The 20,443-nt window shown below is 40.0% G+C and overlaps 1 long non-coding RNA gene and 1 pseudogene across 1 annotated transcript; one reads left to right on the top strand and one right to left on the bottom strand.

Moving 5' to 3' along the window:
• LOC103544127 (H-2 class II histocompatibility antigen, E-S beta chain-like) overlaps positions 1–9,433 on the bottom strand; it is a 37,774-nt pseudogene extending 28,341 nt beyond the window's left edge.
• A 177-nt stretch (positions 9,434–9,610) lies between these two features.
• On the top strand, positions 9,611–19,947 carry LOC103542553 (uncharacterized). Its single transcript, XR_542727.2, has 3 exons — positions 9,611–16,389; positions 18,015–18,228; positions 18,466–19,947. It is a non-coding gene; the product is annotated as an uncharacterized lncRNA (long non-coding RNA).
• Positions 19,948–20,443: the final 496 nt, after the last annotated feature.

Raw genomic sequence — 20,443 nt, 5'->3', positions numbered from 1 at the left:
GTTGATCTTGGGAGAATTTTTAAATTCCTCTATGCCTCAACTCTCTCACCTGTAAAGAGGTGAGATAATACTAAAAACATAATACTAACTTACGGTTATATGAGGATCAAAGAACTTGAAATAAGTAAAACAATGGCTGGAACTCAACCTGGAATATATGTTAGCTATTTATTCTCTTTGTTTACTATGAAAGAAAATATGATTCAAAGTAGTAAGGATAAATTGGGGAACAGTGGTGGGATAGATGGAGATAAGGAATGAAATCGTGAAAGGCATCTCAATGCGCTCACACCTTAAAACAGCGTCAGAAATGGTTCTACCCTGGGACCAAGCAGGAACAGACAGAGGTGATTCTCTGAATCTATGAGTTGAATTCCAAGAAAAGCATGAGTCTTGAAGGAGAGGAAGAAGAGCAAGGAAAATCATTCACTTAAAAATTTCTTATATTTACACTCAGATGATCCATCTCTCGTCCTTTGCAAAATAAGTGCACATCTATTATTGGAATTGTCATAATTTTACAATTCTTTCTCCTTTGAAACTGACATTTGAGGTGAGAGTAGATCTGGGACTCATGAATACACGTGTTTAATGTCTGAGACAATCTTTGACACTACCAGTCCCTCAACAAATACAATTATCTTCAAGAAAGGAGAAACCTGGGGGGCAACTCTTAGGATACCACAAAATGGTAAAATTAAGATTGATGGTATACCATTAGCAACAATTTTGCAGTATATTTCATTAAGTAAAATGTTTAAATTCTTAACATGGAAAATAATAAACATAACCAAATATAAACCACAAAATGGAGAAAATGCTGAATCAAATATCAGCAAAGTGTTAATAATTTTACTGTCTAGAGAACCCATAAAATCACTGAGAAGAACACTAGGACCCCAGAGATGACAGGAATGGATAATGCTTAGAGCAGTAATTACAACTATCAAATAAATATGTGAAAAAATAGAAGGATCTTAGAAATGAAAGAACATAAATTAAAAATAAAAAAAAAGATGAATTTCCAAGTGAGTGGCAGTATTGAAAAAAAAACTAATAAAGGGGAATGTGAGGTAAATTGTGTTACAACCTTGCAAATGAATAAGATGTAACTGTTTCAATACTATTAGCATTATAAAGTAGTCACATCAGTATGTTAATTTTAAGTAACAAAATTATTGACAAAAATAATAAGAATAATAAGTTTTCACATATTGAGATTTATGGGGGGAAGCCATTCTGGTTTAAACCTGATTCGGCCTTAAACTTGTTTTTCCCAGAGCAGCCTGACTTATGGCCCGCAAAACATGCATTGTACATCTGCTTCACACATTTTCCCAAAGCAGAGTGCACTCTTTAAAATGAGGTATGAATGTCTCCCTTCCTCTGATGCCAATACCAGTACTTCTTTGAGGATAAGATTTCTTCCAGAAAACCAAGGTCAAGTTGATCTGCTGTGTACATGCTAAACTGCAGCAAACAACTCCTTGTGACTTTGAAAAAAAATTGTATTCCTGTCTGCTTGATGTGTGTTCTTTGTTCTGAAGTGGTATGTAACCTGCTGTAAACCACACTTCTCCAGAGTGCTTTCCTCCCTGGTGGATACCGTGCTTCTGGGCTAGTCCTCAGCTCAAATAAATCTCATCTTGTCTGTCTAATCTAGAGCTCCGTTATTGATTCTTTGCATTGGCATTATTTAAAAAGCTAGTTTCACAATTGTTTCAACTATGTAGCAACATATACACTAAGAAAACAAAAAAAGTAGCAGGAAATTGAGACCGAAAAGAAGCCTCAGAAAGGTCAGAGGTGCCTGGGAGGTTCCTCCCTACTCCCTCCCTCCATATTAGTCTCTCCGGCAACTGTCTTTCTCCAGGCAGTGCTTATGGACATCAACACAGGCACACTCGTTCCAGGGGTTTCAGGATTAGGAAGGGTGTGTGCCAAGAGCAGTCTGGGACTAGCCTCCTCACGTTCTCCCAAACCTGTCACATTCCTCATCTCTTCTCCCCTGAATCCTCACCCCAACCACAGACAGCACCTTAAATCTCCCTCTCAGCATGTAACCACCCACCCCAATCAATGATTCCCTCCTCTCCAGTCCCCTGTGCTGCCTCTCTCCCTCTTCCCATTCTCTTCTCCCCTACAGCAGCCCCCAAGGCCACGTGAAGCTCTCCTTCCTGCATCCCCCACCCCACACCTACCCCGACTCTGCCCACCACAGGCCCGCCCCCAACCCACATTCTCTCTGTCCCACCTCAGCTCACAGTACAACCCTCACACACACATTCTCTCCCTCCACAATCACACACTGACAAAAACCACACACTGTCTCCACAACAGGCTCTCACAGGAACCCTCGTAACTTGTGCTCACTCACAATCCTACACACTCACCTGGACTGAGTCTCTCTCTGTCTCTGACTCTGTGTCTGTTTGTCCGTCTCTCTCACACACACAACTGCCCCCGCCCCCCGGCAGCCCATCCATCCCGCTCACCTCGTCGCTGCACCATGAAGCTATCGAAAATCCCATAGTTGTGTCTGCAGAACGTGTCCACCTCGGCCCGCTTCCGCTCCAGGTCATCCTTCTGCCGGTTCCAGTGCTCAGCATCCAGCCGCCCCAGCTCTGTCATTGCCCGGAACTCCCCGACGTCGCTGTCGAAGCGCACGTTCTCCTCCCCGTTATAGAAGTATCTGTCCAGGAGTCGCACTCGCTCCATCCCGTTGGAGAAATGACACTCGGACTTAGCCTGCACCATGAAATGTGCTGTGGGGCAGAAACGATCTGGTCACCGGGGCGGGCTTCTGAGAAGAGACTGATGGCAGTGCCCACCACCCATACGGGGCGCCCAGGCGCGAGTCGGGGCACTAGGACACCCCTCACTGGCTCCACTGGACCCCCAGCTACCAGCACCCCAGGGGTTCATCTTTCATCTGCAGGGGGAGGCCTGGCCGGGCGGAGGAGACCCCTCAAGTCCAGAGATATTCAGGATCCACTGGGCTTCCGGGCCTGGCTTCAGACCTCCTAGCAGGAGCTGGAAGCTGGAGGAGGATTTCTCCCCATGACCACCTCCTCCTAGTTGCGTCCACCTGGAGGACACTCACCGCCCCCTCCTCTCATCCCACAGCTCTTTAACCATTCCTTAAACATGTCCCACCTCCTTGTTCATTCTGTAATCACTTGGTTAGTAAAGACCTTGTGCTGTCCCCTGGGAATCCCAAGAAGGGAAAAACAGACATCTCACCACCACTCTTGGAGCTTAAACTTTAGTGAAAGCGACGAACAAAAAACAACCACGCAAGAATTTTTACAGGAGTGAGAAATGTGAGAAGAATAGTGTGGAGTTCCAGAACAGAGAATAACAGGATGATCTCAATTACCTCAGGATGCCAGAGAAGTGGTTTCTGAGAGTGACATTTAAGATGTGACAGGAAAAGTTAAGGTGATGTGGAATAGGGAAGAGAGTGTGTGTGTATATGTTTGGGGCAAACGGGAGGCACACTTCAGGTAAAGGTAACACCATGTGGAGAAGCTTGAAAGAATTGTCTCTGGCTAAGAATCACTGGTGTAAGCCATCTGAGAACACCATGGTGAAGAAGCTGCTGTTGATTATGGAGCAGCTGAGAATTACATTGACAAATTTGCCAATATTATATCTGTTGAAAATCTTGGTCCTACATGAAATTTATGTTTTTTTAGGAATCTGGTCCCAATGTAGAGCTACTTTTCCAGCAAAATAAATTTGTTCAGGACCAAAGTTTACTGATTTCTTTGCCTTGCCAATCAGTCACTGTGATACTGTGATTTATAATAAGAAATATATATTTAGTCTTCATCCCGTTTTCTGACACAGAGCTCCTAAACTCTGTATGTCTTCTGTTATGTTAATGAGGTAAATTTAGGGATCCCAATTTGGGGATGCTGGTTGCCCGGAGAATGAACCAAGTGATTGGAGGATCAGAATTTTCAGTCCCACCCCCTTGGCCTTCAGGGAGGGGAGAGGTGCTGGGAATTGAGTTCAGTTACCAATGGCCAATGATTTAATCAGTCATGCCTAAGTGATGAAATCTCCATAAAACTTTAAAAAGATGAGGTTCAGAGAGCTTCTGGGTTCATGAAAATGTGGATATTTAGGGGAGAACGGTGCACTCAGAGAGCATGGAAGCTCTGCGTCCCTTCCCCATACCTTGTCCTATGCATCTCTTCCATCTTCTTGTTCCTGAGTTATACCCACTTATAATAAATTGGTAATCTATTAAGTAAAATGTTTCTCTGAGGTCTGTGAGCCACTCTAGAAAATTAACCAAACCAAAGGAAGTGGTCATGGGAACCTCCAATCTATAGCCCTTCGGTCAGAAGCACAGGTGACAAGCTGAACTTGCCATTGGGGTCTGAAGTGAAAGGCGGCTGTCCTGTAGGACTGAGCCCTTAACCTGTGGGATCTGACCTTATCTCTGGGTAGGTAGTGTCAGAATTTAGTTGAATTGTAGGACATCCAGCTGGTGTAGGAGGACCGCTTCACGGTGTAGAAAAACCCCTTACACGTTGGAATAGGTACCAGGACACTTCAGCCACCAAGTTATATATTTATCCTTCACATCATCTTCCTTCTTAATTTCTCTGCAACTGATCCACTACTTGTCTATCGAATTAACTGCAGCCACAGCCATTTTCTCCCTGTTCAATGTCCCAACTAATTCATTTTCTAACTTTCAGTCTCCTACTCCCAATAATACCAGTAGGCATTAAATTACCAGTCTGGTCATATGTAGAACTCTCATTTCTGTAGTCAAGTCCCACCAGAAGGTGAGACACTGACAAAGAGATGACATTCTCATATAGACAGTTCACAAAAATGAGCCAGTTCCCAGACTCTGAGTAGAGACCTTCACAAAGCTCCTTTTACCCCATAGAAATGATGACAGAGGGGAGCGCACTATCGATCAGACCAGGTCTATGTCACTATCCAGAAATTCTGTAAGTACCTTCTTGACACATGAGAAAGTTATAAAATGAAAATGTGTGAAGTTTTTGCTCACTGTAGCTTGTATAGTTAGCACTGTTGGTTCATGTTCATGTGCCCAACTTAAGGTTACTAGATTTAGAAAATAAAATACAGCATGCCAAGTTAAATTTGGATTTTTGTTGTTTATCTGAAATTCAGATTTAACTGGTCCTTTTGAATTTTATTTGGCAAGCCTAGCCAACCTTTCCAACAAAATCTCAGAAGAAGAAGTGTATTCAATATTTCTTTGTATTCTTTGACACATGCCTATGATGGCCTGCACATAGTGTGAACCCATATGGAACTTTTCAAATAATAAAGTGAAAATGAATGTAAATTTCTCCTACACATTGGAACGAGCAGGCCATGCATCTCTCTCCTACCCTAAGACACACACTGGTACATATGTATATCAGAAATTTTACCAATTTTACCCAACTGAGCCACTATTCACTAATGGTGGTTAGAAGCCCAAGCTCTAATTCAGAAAATATGAATTTGAACATGAACTCTTCCACTTGGGTCAGTTTTTAAACATTCATGAATCTTTTTTCTTTATCTCTAAAATGGATTTAATAATAACATGTTCATCACAAGATTATTGTTAATTGTGAAATTAAATAGTGACTCTTCCTAATGCTGATCACATAATAAGTACTCACTAAAAATATAACAATTTTAAATTTTATAACTTTTATGAATGCAGGCTCACAAGGTCTTTCTATTCCTTAACTTCCTAAAGCAAATAATATCTTCATCATGATTTGGCAATTGTTTTCTATTAATGTTATCACTAATTTCCATTTTGAACCCCTAAGGGCAGAACACATTGATTTATGTATAATAATGGAGTTTACATGAACCTAATACATAAGGAGCATACAGACATGGAAGAGTGGGACTTTGTATACACTCAGATTTAGACTATTTAATCTATGTCTGGCTAACTATGTGACACTGTGTTACTTAAACTCTTTGAATCTTAGATTCCATAGATATAATGCTTTTAATAGATATAATGCTTTTAATAGATATAATGCTTTTTATTGTTACAGATATGATAAGATAGTTATGGGAATTACATACTGAAATCTATATGCCTGGTACATAGTAACTGCAAAATGTTATGATGCTCCATGCTGATCGAGACCAGATTTTTTTGTTCTTCACCCCATTCTCATCACCTAGGGTAATAACTGATGTAGTCTAGGTTACTAATAAATATTGGTTGCATGAATTAACAGGTTTTTGCATACCAGTCACCTCTGCATACAAGGGCACTCTAGTGCTTCCTTGTGGATGACTGACATCTCTGGTTCTCAAGTTTTCCAAGCTTCTTTTCAGGTTCTTTTATTCTTATACTTCAGGTCCAGCTGACTGCCTGATCACTGAGCACAGTCTTTCCTCGAGGTCAGCTACTCAGAAGAGTTACCTGTAATCCATTCTTCACTTTTTCAGCTCCCATTCTCTCTTCCAACAGTCCAATCCAGTTTCTATCTTGCGTACTCCACTGACTGCAAATGACAGTTCCACCAAACCCGGTGCTCACTTCTCTGTCATATTCTCACTTCACCCACCTCTTAGTGGTACTCACTGCCACTGGCTACTCCCTCTTTACTGAAAAGAATCTACTGTCCTTCACTTCTGTGTATCACATTCTCATGGTCTTCCTCAATATCACTGGTAGCCCCATTTCATTCTCCTTTGCTGACTCATTGGCTCTAGGTTTTCTGGGTGTGACTCTTACCCTCTTTTGTCTTCTACAAACTCTCTCTCTCCCTATGTAACCTCTCTACTTTCCTGGAATTTAACAGAGTACGTGTGTTGGTGACATCATCAGCTCTGGCCTCCTTCTGAGCTTCAGTCTCATATATTCAACTGACCTCTTGACAGCCCTACATAAAAGTCAAAAATTATTTCAAATTTAACTTGAGCAAAACCTTTATTCCTAACAACCCACTTCAAATTATTTCCCCTCACATCTGCCCTCTCTCAAACAGCACAATCATCCACCTAGTTATTATAAAAGAAAAAATCCTTAGGGATAAGCTTGATTTTCTATCCTCCCACTCTACCATTTAATTCATTAAAAGTCACACAAAAATCTATCCCAAATCTGTTCACTTTGTCTTGACCACCATCTTTGTGACTCCCACACTAAAGGAAGCCACAAGCATGTCTGCCCTGGAGAATTGTACCCTGCTCCTATTTGGTCTCCCTGACTCTATTTGCGAATATCTACAATCCCATCTCCACGTGGTAGCTAGAATTATTTTTTAAAAATAAATATAAATTACTCTTTGTAACCCTTCAGTAGTTTCACCTTTCTCTTTAAATAAAATTCAGATTTTTTACCCTGGCTGTCAGGGCCTAATATGATTCTGCTCTTGACTTTTTCTCCAATCTCATCTTCTGCCACTTCCCAACTTGCTCACTCTGCTTCAGCCGCTCTTGCTTTCTTTCTGTCCCTTAAACACAGCAAACATCTTCCCACACTTCAACCTTTCCCCTGTGCCCTCTACTTGGATGGAACACTGGTCACTTAGACCTTTCACATGACTGAGTTATTCTCACCATTCATGTCTCAACTAGATGTCACTTTCTCAGTGGGAGCTCCCTAGCCACTTGAACTGAAGTCAGGTGAATCCGTTCTCTCTGTTCCATGACTCTGATGTATTTTTTCGAAGCACTTACTGCTCTCTGAAATTTTTTTCTTTGTTAAATGTTTATGGGGTTATTACCTTTCTCTCCTGTCATTAGGTAAGATTCATGGTAGTAGGGTCTTTTCTATCTTACTCAAATAGATTTATGTGAGCCTAGAACAAAGCCCAGTATATAATAGTTGCTCAGAACAACATTTGTGTCTAAATGAATAAGCCCAAGGTTCTGAGAATTGGTCATTGTGAGGACCCTGGAAAGCAAGATTGGGCTCAAGTTCCAACACTCTTTTATTCTGATGACACATTATGTTCCTTCTGATTCCTGTGAGAAGTTCAGACAAACTTCCTCTTCCTCCTACTAGTTGGAAGAAACATTCACAGGTGAGAAAAATGTAGTTTTAAGAAAGAGGGAAAATTTCATTGCTTCAGTTCATCCAATGGATCTGTTATAGTGCTGAGGGTCTGTGCGAACTTTGGGGATTTTCAGTTATGGTGATGACATAGCTGGGGAAGGAATAGGGAAGAACTGGAAGTAGAGGTAACCAAACATGGCTAATTAAGAAAAACAGAGGGCATGATGAATGAACCTATGACATTTGGGGCTAAGACTCCGGGAGGACAATGAGTTCCCTTGACTAGCTTCTCGACTTTCAGCCCTATGGGATATAAACAAGTTTCATGATTTCTGTGTAATCCTGTTCAGGGTGTATGCTTGGAACCATATAAAATTGCTAATATTTGACTATTTTTGGTTTATGAAAATAGAATTTCATATAATTTATTCCTTCTTTTGGGCTCACACTAGAGAAATGGGAAATGTAGGAGAAACTGATATATAGAAAGGTTCAAAACAGATTCATAATGAACACTATCCTATGCCAGGTTTTCAGAAGATGTCTTAAGTTCTTTAAGCATCAAAGAACACCCCAATGATGCTCCTAACTGTAGAGTCATTCCAAGGTTAGAGGACCCCTGCTTCAGATCCAGGGTGCTTTCCATGGGAGAGATAGAGAGCACTAATCCCAACTTCTGTCAGAGACCCTCCAGGACAGGGATACAGGCCTTGGGGTTCAGGGAGAAAGGAAAGGAGGTAATGGGGGAGGCTCTTGGTACATCCTCACATATTATGGAGAGGTACCAATATCACAGATTCTGTTGAGGGCATAACACAGGATCTTCTAGGAGAGATGTTTCTTATTCTTTTTTGACTCCTTATAAAATTTTCAGTTATGCCTTTATCTGACATAAATCTACATAATAAAGGGAAACGTTGGATGGGAATTATTTTGAAATAGTTATTTGTAAATCTTCTCAAGATCCTAAGGGAATGGAATGTAAGGCTGGAGAAGTTTTATTAAAGGAGAGATGAGAAAAAATGTCCTATATATATGGGGGCTCTTTATGCAGCTCTCATTGATAGGACAAGCATCCAGGTCCCTTTTGTTGTGGAAAGAATTGGGGATCTGTATAATAAAGATAGGTGGTCATTGAAGAAAATGACAGTTTTTAAAGGGTCGTTGTCTGGACACAGTGACAGAGCTAACTCCCTTCCTCCCTCCTCCCCACAGTAGCTCACCACCCAAGGTGTGCACTTACATTGGGTGTTCCTGGCCCAAGTGAGAGGAGGGCTCAGTACCATAAGTATCAGTGTCCAGGAGCCTTCAGGGAACCACAGACATGCCATGCTGGAGATCAGGAGATGACAGAGTGCAGGGGAGCAAACAAATCTCAGTGAGTTCTAGGACCCTTCCCCTCTCACATCCCAAACAAAACCAACCAGGGACCTCATTTCTTTGTTCCTGGATTGAGTAATCTCAGTGTTGAGAACCAATCGGCATCAGGGATGAATAGCATCATCAGTTGCTGGTCAGAGATTCAGTTTGAGGGTCGTCTTCTAAAACTTAGATTTCCTTCATTAGAAGGATTGTTTTAATTTGGTACTTAAAAGGTTTGATCCTGTTGTCTGAAACATTTCAGTTGGGCTCCTATTGTGAGCCAGTTCTATGCTAGTCAGTGATGTGTATATAAGTTTGAGCCTTTTGGGAGCACTCATCTCTCTTGCTTGAAGGCAGAGCTGTTTTGAAAAATGTAGGCTCATGCGTCTAGGAGTTGAGGGGGCGGAGGGGGGATGATTGCAAGTTAGGAGACCTTTAATCTGTCTTTATTGCACCAAAATTTAGTGTTGTAGTTTTGGGAAAATTACTTAACCTCTCATCCTTGAAATGAAGGTGCTGCGATCTTTCAGGTATTTCAAGACTGGAAAATGCTGTGAATCTGCCGACAGCTCAGGGAGCAGCATCATCTGGTAACTGGGATTGACTGGGATGTGACAGAATTCTATCTCTTGATGGAGAGTATAATCTGTACCTCCTTACAGATAAGGATGTCTCTGAGAAACTAAAAAAATTTGAAGGTTAGTCAATAATTTAACCTGAGTGAAACTGTTTTTCAGGTTTTTCTCCTTGCTGTCACTGAGTTTAGTGGCACATCCAGAATACACATAGAGAGGGAGGCTTTTAGTTTGATGTAGTCCCACTTGTTTATTTTTGCTTTTGTTGTCTTTGCTTTTGGTGTCAAATCCAAAAATTCATTGCCAAGGCTGATGTCAAGAGGCTTGTGGCCTATGTTTTCCTCTGGGAATTTTATGGCTTCAGGTCTTACATTCAAGTCTTTAATCCATTTTGAGTTAATTTTTGTGTATCATGTAAGGTAGTGGTCCAGGTTTATTTTTTTTGCATGTGGCCATCCAGTTTTCCCATCACCATTTGTGAAGGGACTCTCCTTTCCTTACTGTATATTCTTGGCTTCTTTGTTGTAAATTAATTAAGCAGATATGCTTGGATTTATTTCTGAGCTCTTTATTCTGTTCCATTGATCTATGTCTCTGTCTTTATGCCGATACAGTTGGCCCTCTGTATTTGCGGGTTCTTCATCTGTGGGTTTAACCAACCACAGACCAAAATATCTACTGTGGTTTTCTCTGTACCGAACACGTGCAGACTATTTTTTCTTGTTGTTATTCCATAAACAATACAGTATAGCATCTATTCACATAGCATTTACGTTGTATTAGGTATATTAAGTAATATATAGATGATTTAAAGTATACATCAGGATGTGTGTAGGTTATATGCAAATACTACACCATTTTATATAAGCAACTTCAGGCGTCTATGGATTTTGGTACGTGCAAGGGGTCTGGAACCAATCTCCTGTGGATACTGAGGGACAGTGTACTATCTTGTATTTTTAATATTGTTTTGTTATATAGTTTGAAATAAGGGATCATGATGCCTCCAGCTTTGTTCTTCTTTCTCAGGATTGCTTTGGCTATTTGGGGTCTTTCGTGGTTCCATACAAATTTTAGGATTATTCATTCTATTTCTGTGAAAAATGTCATTGGAATTTTGACAGGAATTGCATTGAAGCTGTAGATTGCTTTGAGTAGTATGGACATTTTAATAGCATTAGTTCTTCCAATCTATGAACATGAAATATTTTTCCATTTATTTGTCTTCTTCAATTTCTTTCATCAATGTCCTATAGTTTTCCAAGTACAAGTCTTTCACCTTCTTGGTTAAATTTATTCCTGCATATTTTTTTTTTGAAGCACTTGTAAATGGGATTGTTTTCTTAATTTAACTTTCTTTTATTGTCTCCTTTATCTTTGAATATCCTTTGTTATTTCTGGCAAAACTTCTTTTTATGAAGACTATTTTGTGTGATATTAATATGGCCATAGTATCTTTATTGTGATTTGAGTTTTCATATTGCACATTCTTTCTTTCAGTTATTTTTTATCCTTACTTTCTGACATCTGACATGTATCCACCATTTTGAATACATTCTTACTTTCTATGATCATCTTGCATTTTTCTTTCCTCAGTTCTAGAATTAGTTATCTCTCCAGGGAGATAACTTTTAGAGAGAGGTTCCTTTTAGAGAGAATGGTATTTAGAAAGCAAGATCTGTGTGCTAGGTGTACTCATTGCTATTGGGATGTCAAAATTCTTTATGACAGTTTCTTTATGACAGTTATTTTGAATTCTCTGTCAGTTCAATTTTAATCTTTGTGACTTCAGGCTTGGTTTCTGGAGAGTTGTCATTCTCCTTCTGTTCTGCTGAGTTACTGTGGTTCTTCATGGTGTTTGATGAATTGATCCTCTGTTGGTGCACTTGTGGTAGTAACCACATTTCCTATTTGGGTATGACTTTGGTTACTTTGGTTCTCAGCTGCTTCTGGTTGTATTTGAGAGCCTGCATTTTCCACTTTCCATTGCCTCTGCCAGAGGCATCATCAGTGCCCTCCTTGTGCCACTTGTACCTCTGAGGTTGTTGGTGCCTTGCTGCTTACATTTTTGCTGCAGTCTCAGGTGATGCCACTGGGGTCACGAGGCTGGGAGCACTTCTGCTGCTTCCAAGGTTGCCTGGGTCTCGTGTTCCTCCAGTGGCTTAACCTGGGCTCTCCATGGGCTCAGACGCTGCTGCCCCATGAACCACCTATGCTGTTGCTGCTAGGTTGTCTGGGCATGTTGGTTGCACTGCTGTCAGAGGTGCTGTGTTCACAGGTGTTGTTGTCACTGCCAGGGGCCTGGGGACCTGGGGACTTGTATGCAGCCTCTGCTGCTGGTGGAGCCAGTATTGGAGTGCTGCCACTGGGTTTTTGATCACTGATTCTGCTGTGGTTCCTGAAGTCTTTCATCACAGATTCCACCTGCCACTGCTAGGCAGGGAGCTGGAGCTAAGTAGGGAGAAGTTTTTGTTGGTGCTTACTGTGCAGCCTCTGATCTGGTGATAGCAGGTGTGTTTTGTGAACTCATATTAGGGTGCCCTGCCCCAGCTGGGAAAATCTGAGTTTTGTATATTTTCTCTACTGTTGGAAACACCTGGCCACTTTCAGGTAATGGGGAGAGGGCATGTATGCTGGATATGCTAGGAGATGTTCAAGGAGCAAACTATGCCTATTTTCTCTACCCTAACCATAACTGCTCACAGGAATGCAGGCTGTAACCACTGGGAGATGGGCAGAGAGACAGCTGTACGTGTCATCTCTGCCTCCACTGTGACTACTTGCATGTGAGCAGGATGGATCTGCTGGGAGATGGGCAGGGAGCAAGCCACAGCTGTTTTATCTCTGCCCCCACCTCAACCACTCTCAGTCACATAGGCTGGATCTGCTGGGAGACAGGCAGGAAGCAAGCTGTGTCCACCTTCTCTGCCTCCACCATAACCACTAGCAGGCATGTGGTCCACTGTGAGGATCTTGGCCCTGGATTGCAGCTGTTGGAGGAGGGAGAGGGGACCACTCCTCTAGTTCCTCTAGTTCCACTACTTCCTGGCGGTCCAGTCCACCCACCTTCAGATGTATAGATACATGGATCTCTTAGGCATCTTGTTGTGCTGTGTAGGGGATCTTCTGTTGGTCAATGAATGTCTGATTGGTTGTAACTTAGAAGGGAGAGACAAAAAGGAACAACCCATTCTGCATGATGCTGATGTCACTCCAAGAATTCTTGTATACTACTGGTGGGAGTGCATATTGGTACAAACATTAAAAAAAAATTCTCTTTGGCAGAATCTACTAAAGCTGAACATGTGCATACCCTAGGATCTAGTGATTCCACTAGTAGGTACATACCCAATAGAACTGTGTTTATATGCTCACCATAAAGTATACAAAGGAATGATTATAATGGAACTACTCATGATAAATACAAACTGGAGACTACAAAATATACATCAAGAGTAAAATATATAAATAAATTTAGTAATATGTATACGATATTTATGTTATAAGAACAAATGCACTAGTCTTGCAGCAACAACATGGATGAATCTCACAAACATATTTTTAGGTGGAAGATGCCAGATACAAATGATTGCATAGTGTATGACTTCATTTATATAATATTCAAAACAAGTGATATTAATCCATGCTGCTAAAAGTCAGAATATAGTTTTACCCCTGGGGAGGGGGTCACTAGAAGCCAGCATGAGGGGACTTCTGAGTTTGAGGTAAGTATTCCATTTCTTGATGTGAATGTTAGTTCAATTATTGTGTTCACTTTGTTAGCAATCATCCAACTGTACTATTATGATGTATGCTCTAAGACAGACAAGAAAATCATGGGTAAACTCCCGTTAGTGTAACTAGAAGACAGAAAATGCTATGAATTTTGAATGAACGCATAAACAGGGAAATACTCAAATCTAGCAAAGCCAAATTTGGAGGCCACCTCAGAATGGCCAGAATGACCAGAAAAGAAAAGAATGGAGTGGGGACTAGGGGTAATGGGCATAGAGAAAATCACTCTGCCAAAAAAGTATTTTGTTCTGAGTGGGGAGATTTGGAAAGGAAGTCTGGGACATAGGATACAAGTGCACTGTTGCTGCGGAATCCAAATAAAGGAGCTTGAACGTGGAGAGAATCAGAGGGCATAGTCTTGGGTAACCTGTTGTTATGGGGAGTGAAGTGGTGACTTAAATCTTGGAGGCTCCCTGAGAATCATGGTAGTAAAGGTAAAAAGGAAGGAAGTGGAAGAATTAAATTACTTTTTCAAACAAAAGAAAATCACAAAATCAGATCTATCAACCTCTTCTCTTCCCCAAAGATTCTTGTTACTAAGGAAACTGCACTTCACTCTCTAACAGTGGAAAATGATCTTGAATTAAGAAACCTTTTTACCTTGTAGAAACCTACAAACATTCTTACCTCAACCCCCATACAATTGTTTTTGCTGGTCCAGAAAGTTGACATTCCAGAATGAACACAAAACTGCGGATGTGATCCACTAAAGCTACTGTCAGATGATGCCTATTTTCTCCAAAACAAGAACAAGAACGTCACCAACACCAGGGAAGCAGAAGAGAATTGTGACACTATGCCCCCAACTGAATCAGGCTTTTGTGAATTGAAAAAAATTTCAAATTAGAAACAAATTAGACTGAGGAATTAAATGTAAAGAAAACAGGAAGTCAGGAAATGAGAGTTAACTGAACTCAGGAAAGAAAATAATAATTAAAAAGAGAAAAAATCATATTATAAGTGAAGACTAAGTTGCAAATGGATAACAAATTCAAATTAAAACACAAGAGGCATGGCAAAATGGCATTAAAAGAGTCAAGAGAATGACAATGAAATAAAATAGGTAAACAGGTATCAGTGATTATATTGGTTTTCCACTGCTGCATAACAGAATACCACAAACAGCAGGTTAAAATAACACACAGTTATTTTTCCATGGTTTCTGTGAGTCAGGAGTCCAGTCACAACTTAACTGGCTTCTCTGCTTGGGTCTCAAATGCTGCAACCAAGTTGTATCACTCTGTTTTCCTAACTGGAGGCCTGACTGGGGAAGAATCCACTTCCAAGCTCATTCAGGTTGTTGGCAGAATTCATCTACTCATGATGGGAGCACTGAGGTCTCTGTCTCCTGCTGGCTGCTGGCCAGGGGCCACACTCATCTCCTAGAAGTCACTTGCATTTCCTTGCCACATTACCCTCTCTCAGGCCCTCTGAGAATATGGAGTGTACTTCAAAGCTAGCAGAGAAGAGTCTTTCTCTCCAGCATGCAAAAATGAAATCTCATACAATAAAATATAATGACAATTGACATTCCATCATCTTCCTAGTCAAGGGAATGTCATCGTAGCACATTTGCCATATAACATAACTAATTGAGGACCCACCATCTGTCACCTTTGCCATATTATACTGGTTAGAAGCAAGTCACAGTTTACATTAACTCTCATTGGAGGAGATTATAGAAGAGCATGACTCATTGGGGGTCACCTTAGAGTGTGTCCATCCTCTGATTTCCAGTGATTCACATCCCTCCCATATGCAAAATGCATCCATTACAGTCCAAAGTCCCTGAAATTTTCACTCCATTACAACATCAGCTCAAAGCCCCAAATTTCATCGTTTAAATCAGGTTCAGGTGAAGATAAGGCTTCCGGTTGTAATTCATCAAGCACAACTCCTGGAGTACAATTCCTCTCCATCTGTGGACCTGGAAACAGGAGACAAGTTTTCTGCCTCCAATGCACCCAACTTATAATTGTGGTGCAGGTATAGGATAACTGCTATGAGTATTCTTGTTCAAAAAAAGGAAAAATAGAAGGTAAAAAGGAGGTGCTGGTGCATGGCAGTTCTGAATTCCAGCTGGTAAAACTCCAGCCTGAGGTCCTTGATTAGATTTCAAGGACTTAGAATAACCCGCTCTCTCACTTTCATAGTTCTGGATTGGGAAAGGCCAGCATTCCTGGCAAGGGCGGCAACCTTGCCAGCTCTTATTTCTCTGACTAATCTTTGGTGGCTCTCGGCTCTCTCTACAGATTCTTGGTTCTGTCCTCGGGGTTATCCTTGTTTTTCACGGATGGTTTATCAGACTGCTTCCTGCCAGTGGAATTTGGAGTTCTGATAGCCTCCTTTTATTTTGTACTTTCTCCTGCTCAGTCCAGGAAGCAGTAGTTCTTAAAAACTGTGTGTCGTCTGTGGATTTTTTTGGGATTCACTCCATTAGACAAAAGCCATATCTCTGCTTTTTTTTGAGACAATCACTTCTCTGTGTTGGTCCCTGCTGAGATGTTTGAGGGACCACACCTAAGAGGATGGGTGAGGCACACCTTCAGCCTCTTGAGAGGACCCTTTGTGTGACTGAATTCTCCATCTATTTGATCTTTCGGAAGTGTGTCTGCCACAGTGATGCAGTGATTGATATCGGTAAGTAAATGAAAAGCAATAGGATATATTGAAGTATATGAGGAAGCCATTTGGTGTAAAAAGAATTCTGTCTGAACTTGTGTTTCCAAAAGGGCCTGACATAGCCTGTTGAGCATGCATTATACATCTGATTTAAACATATACTATGTCCCAAAGACAAGAATAATGTCCTTAAAGATAAGAATGTATCTTCCCCCATATCAGCATTTCTTTAATGATAAGCATCTCTTCCTGGAAACTAAGGATTAATTGCTGACCTGCTGTGCTCACTTGTGACTGCTGACCTGCTGATCACCACTCTACTGTACCAGCTGAGCATCTTGTGACAATTGTAAAAGGGATATTCCCATCATATGTGATGTATGCTCTTTGTTCCAAGACGGTCTATAACCACTCTGTATACCCCACTTCTTTGGTGCCCTTCCTTTCTTGGGGAAGGAAGGCCCTGAGCTAGTCCTCAGATCTAGCTCATAATAAACTGACTCCAGTTTTGATTTATGGATTGATTATACATTATTTCCATTGACAGTATAGAAGGCAGGCAAAAGAAGGCAAAATACGTATATTGGAATCCTTAAAGAAGAGAAGGAAGAATAAGATAATGTTAAAATGGTTTCATTTTAAAGTACTTTCATTCTTGAAGGTAATGAGGGGCACTCTTTAAGGCAGGTGAAGAAGTATTAGTAAGAATTATCAGTTAAACTGTTCAGGTAATGATCTTATAGTCATAAAAATACACGTGGATGGAAGAGAGAGAAGAAAGAAAAGCTGAGCCTTTGTTCCAGCTATCTTGAATCACATAAAATTGAGAAAATATGCTGAGGAAGTTCTATATAGCAACCTCCAATTACTGCATAGTAGGTGTAGAAGAGAGTTTAATGAAAGAAATAATAGAAGATTTTTTTCTGACCTAAGGGAAGGGTTTAGTTTTTGGATGGATTTGATTCATGAAATTTAAAGGCATCAAGCAGGAATAATGAAAATATACAAATAATCATATACATAGTGATGAAGTTTTTTGTCTATAAGATTAGAAACCTAAGAAAAACAAACAATGCCAATAAAAAATTTCTCTCAAAGCTTCAAGAAAGGAAAAAAACAAGCTAACCAACAAATAGCTTATACATAGAAGGACACGACAGGAAACAGTTTTCTTATCAGAAATATCAGAAGCTAAAAACAGTGGGAAACCAAAGAGGCTAACTTAAATGCAAGAAGCTGGGTGTTGCAGGAAAGGCAGTGTAAGAGAGGAGATTTTGGCTAGGAAGATGGAAGAGAGACAAGGCAGAGAGAAGAAAACCTGAGCAGAAGCCAAGAGGAGTAGATACCAGAGAAAGGAATTGCTAAAGAGTGTGTTATTTTAAAACCTGCCCTGGGTGACAAAATTTTCATTGCCATACCCTTAGAGACCCAAATTACATTTCAAAAATGTTGGAGTTATGCTTTGTTTTTCTTTTGATTATAACTCATCGATTCTACTGAAAGTTCAAGATCTCTCTTACTGTCCCAAGATATTGACAGCTATAAGGGTATTAATTGGGTTGCAAACACCAGCAGGGAGAGACACTGCACTTGAGAAATTCAAGGCAAGCTGAGACTTTCCCTTCTTCCTCTTGCTTTCACAGATATGGACTGGGAGAGGCCAGCGTTCCTTCCTAGAGGGTGGCAACCCAGCCAGCTCTTATTTTCCTGACTATTCCTTTCATGTTTCCAAAATACGATGCAATCTGAGACGTGGTTTTGGATGGTTCAGAAGCAAAGAAACATGAAGTGGAGCAGGACTTAAAGAGTGCTGTTGCCTGAAGACCAAGGAACTCAGTCTTTTACATGTTCTAACAGGTAAGAGATTGCTACTATAAAATTGCATGCTTAAAAAAAGCTCATCACTGCCAACACTCTAGTGCAAGCCACTATCTGTATTCACCAGCTTTCATCATCCTCTGCCATTATCTAATGCATTCTTTTTTTTTTTTTGAGGAAGATTAGCCCTGAGCTAACTACTGCCAGTCCTCCTCTTTTTGCTGAGGAAGCCTGGCCCTGAGCTAACATCTGTGCCCATCTTCCTCTACTTTATAGGCGGGACACCTATCACAGCATGGCGTGCCAAACGGTGCCGTGTCCACACCTGGGATCCGAAGCGGCGAACCCCGGGCTGCTGAGAAGTGGAGCGTGTGAACTTAACCGCTGCGCCACCAGGCCAGCCCTTCTAATGCATTCTTGATACTTCAGAACGAGTGATATTTTATTTTATAATTTATATTTAAGAATTATCAGAAGGATACATGTAGATAGTTTAAAAATTGAACACTAGAGATGTATTTTAATAAAACCTTCATGCCTTCCCTTTACTCCAATGGAACATACACACATACATATATAACCAAGAAAATACCCATAAATTCCTATTTTATTGGGTGATTTTAACATGAATGGACTCTAAATTATGTTCAATGCCTTTTTTGGGTGGGAAATCTAAGAATCAATGAATTTATAAGGATTAAAATCAAATCATACAAAGTTTTTCCACTGACCAAAATGAAGTTGTCAGAAATCAAGGCAAAAACACATTAACCAATATTTGTAAACAAACCAAAAAACCACACTTCTTCTCAATAAAATGTAGGTCAGCAGAAAAACCAGGAGAAACTTTAGAAAGTATTTTGAGATAAATTAAATAAAACACAATACATCACAAAATATGCAGTGCATCTAAAACAATGTTTCAATGGACAATTACGGCGTTAAATTCATATACCAGAAAAAGGGAAAGATCTCAAATCAATGGACTAAGATTCTAAGCAACTGGAAAATTGAATAGATATTTAAGCCCAAATTAAGCCAAAAAAAGTAAATAATAAAGATCATAGTAGAAATCAATGGTATGCAAATCAGAAAAATGATAGGGAAAATCAATGAAACAAAAATATAATTCTTTGGGAAGGTCACCAGCTGGTAAATCTCTAACGAGGCTGATCAGGAAAGAAAACATAGTTTACAAACATCAAGAATGAGAGAAGGGCCATCTCTACAGATTGTGCAGAAATTAATATTGTAATAAAAAGAACATATGAAAAATTTTATCCTTATAAATTGGACTACTTAGATAAAATGGGAAAATTCTTTGAAAAATATAAAGTACAAACTACCAAAGTTCTCTCAAGAAAGTGGAATAACCCAAAACAGCCCTATATCTAATAAAGAAATTGAATTTGTAGCCAAAAACCTTTACATAAAGTAAACTCTAGGCCCATGTGTTTTCAACTGGCAAACTCTTCCAAGAATTTAAGAAAGACATAACATCATTACATAAACTGTTCCAGCAAATAGAAGAGGAATAAATACATCTCAACTCACTGTACAATACCATTATTATCCTTTACCAAAATCAAAGACACTACAAGAAAACTATAGACCAATATCCCTCATGAACAGTTACAAAAAATTCTTAACAAATTTTAGCATATCAAATCTGACAATATAGAAAAAAAGAATGCAGCATAACCAGATGGAGTGCATACAAGAAATGCAAGTCTGCTTTAGCATTCAAAAATCAGTCAATGTAGTTCACCATATTATCAGACAAAAACAACAAAAAATTAGCCACTGAATTAATGTAAAAAATATATTTGACAAAATCCAACACCTATTCATGATAGAAATTTTCAGCAATCTAGGTAAGGAAACTTTCCCAGTCTAACAAAAGGCATCTAAGAAAAGCCTACTGCTAAGAACAAGTTTACTGGTGAAAGTACGAATGCTTTCCCTCTAAGATTGAGACGAAGGCAAAAACTTCTGCTTTCACCATTTCTGTTCAATATAATACTGAATGTTCTATCCAGTGCAAAGAGCAAGAAAAAGAAATCATGGGCATGTCAATTGGAAAAGGCAAAAAAACCCTGTCTTTATTATAGATAACACGATTGACTCTATAAAATGGGGATTAGCTAACTTTTTCTGTAAAGGGCCAGATAGTAAACATTTTATCTTTGTGGTCTAAGAGACAAAATCAAGGATATTATATAGATATATTAATAACTTTCCAAAATGTAACCAT

Source organism: Equus przewalskii, chromosome 19 (genome assembly GCF_037783145.1).
Source record: "Equus przewalskii isolate Varuska chromosome 19, EquPr2, whole genome shotgun sequence".
Classification (NCBI taxonomy): domain Eukaryota; kingdom Metazoa; phylum Chordata; class Mammalia; order Perissodactyla; family Equidae; genus Equus; species Equus przewalskii.
Note: the sequence above shows the minus strand (reverse complement) of the source record. Positions and strands in the feature narration are given on the sequence as shown.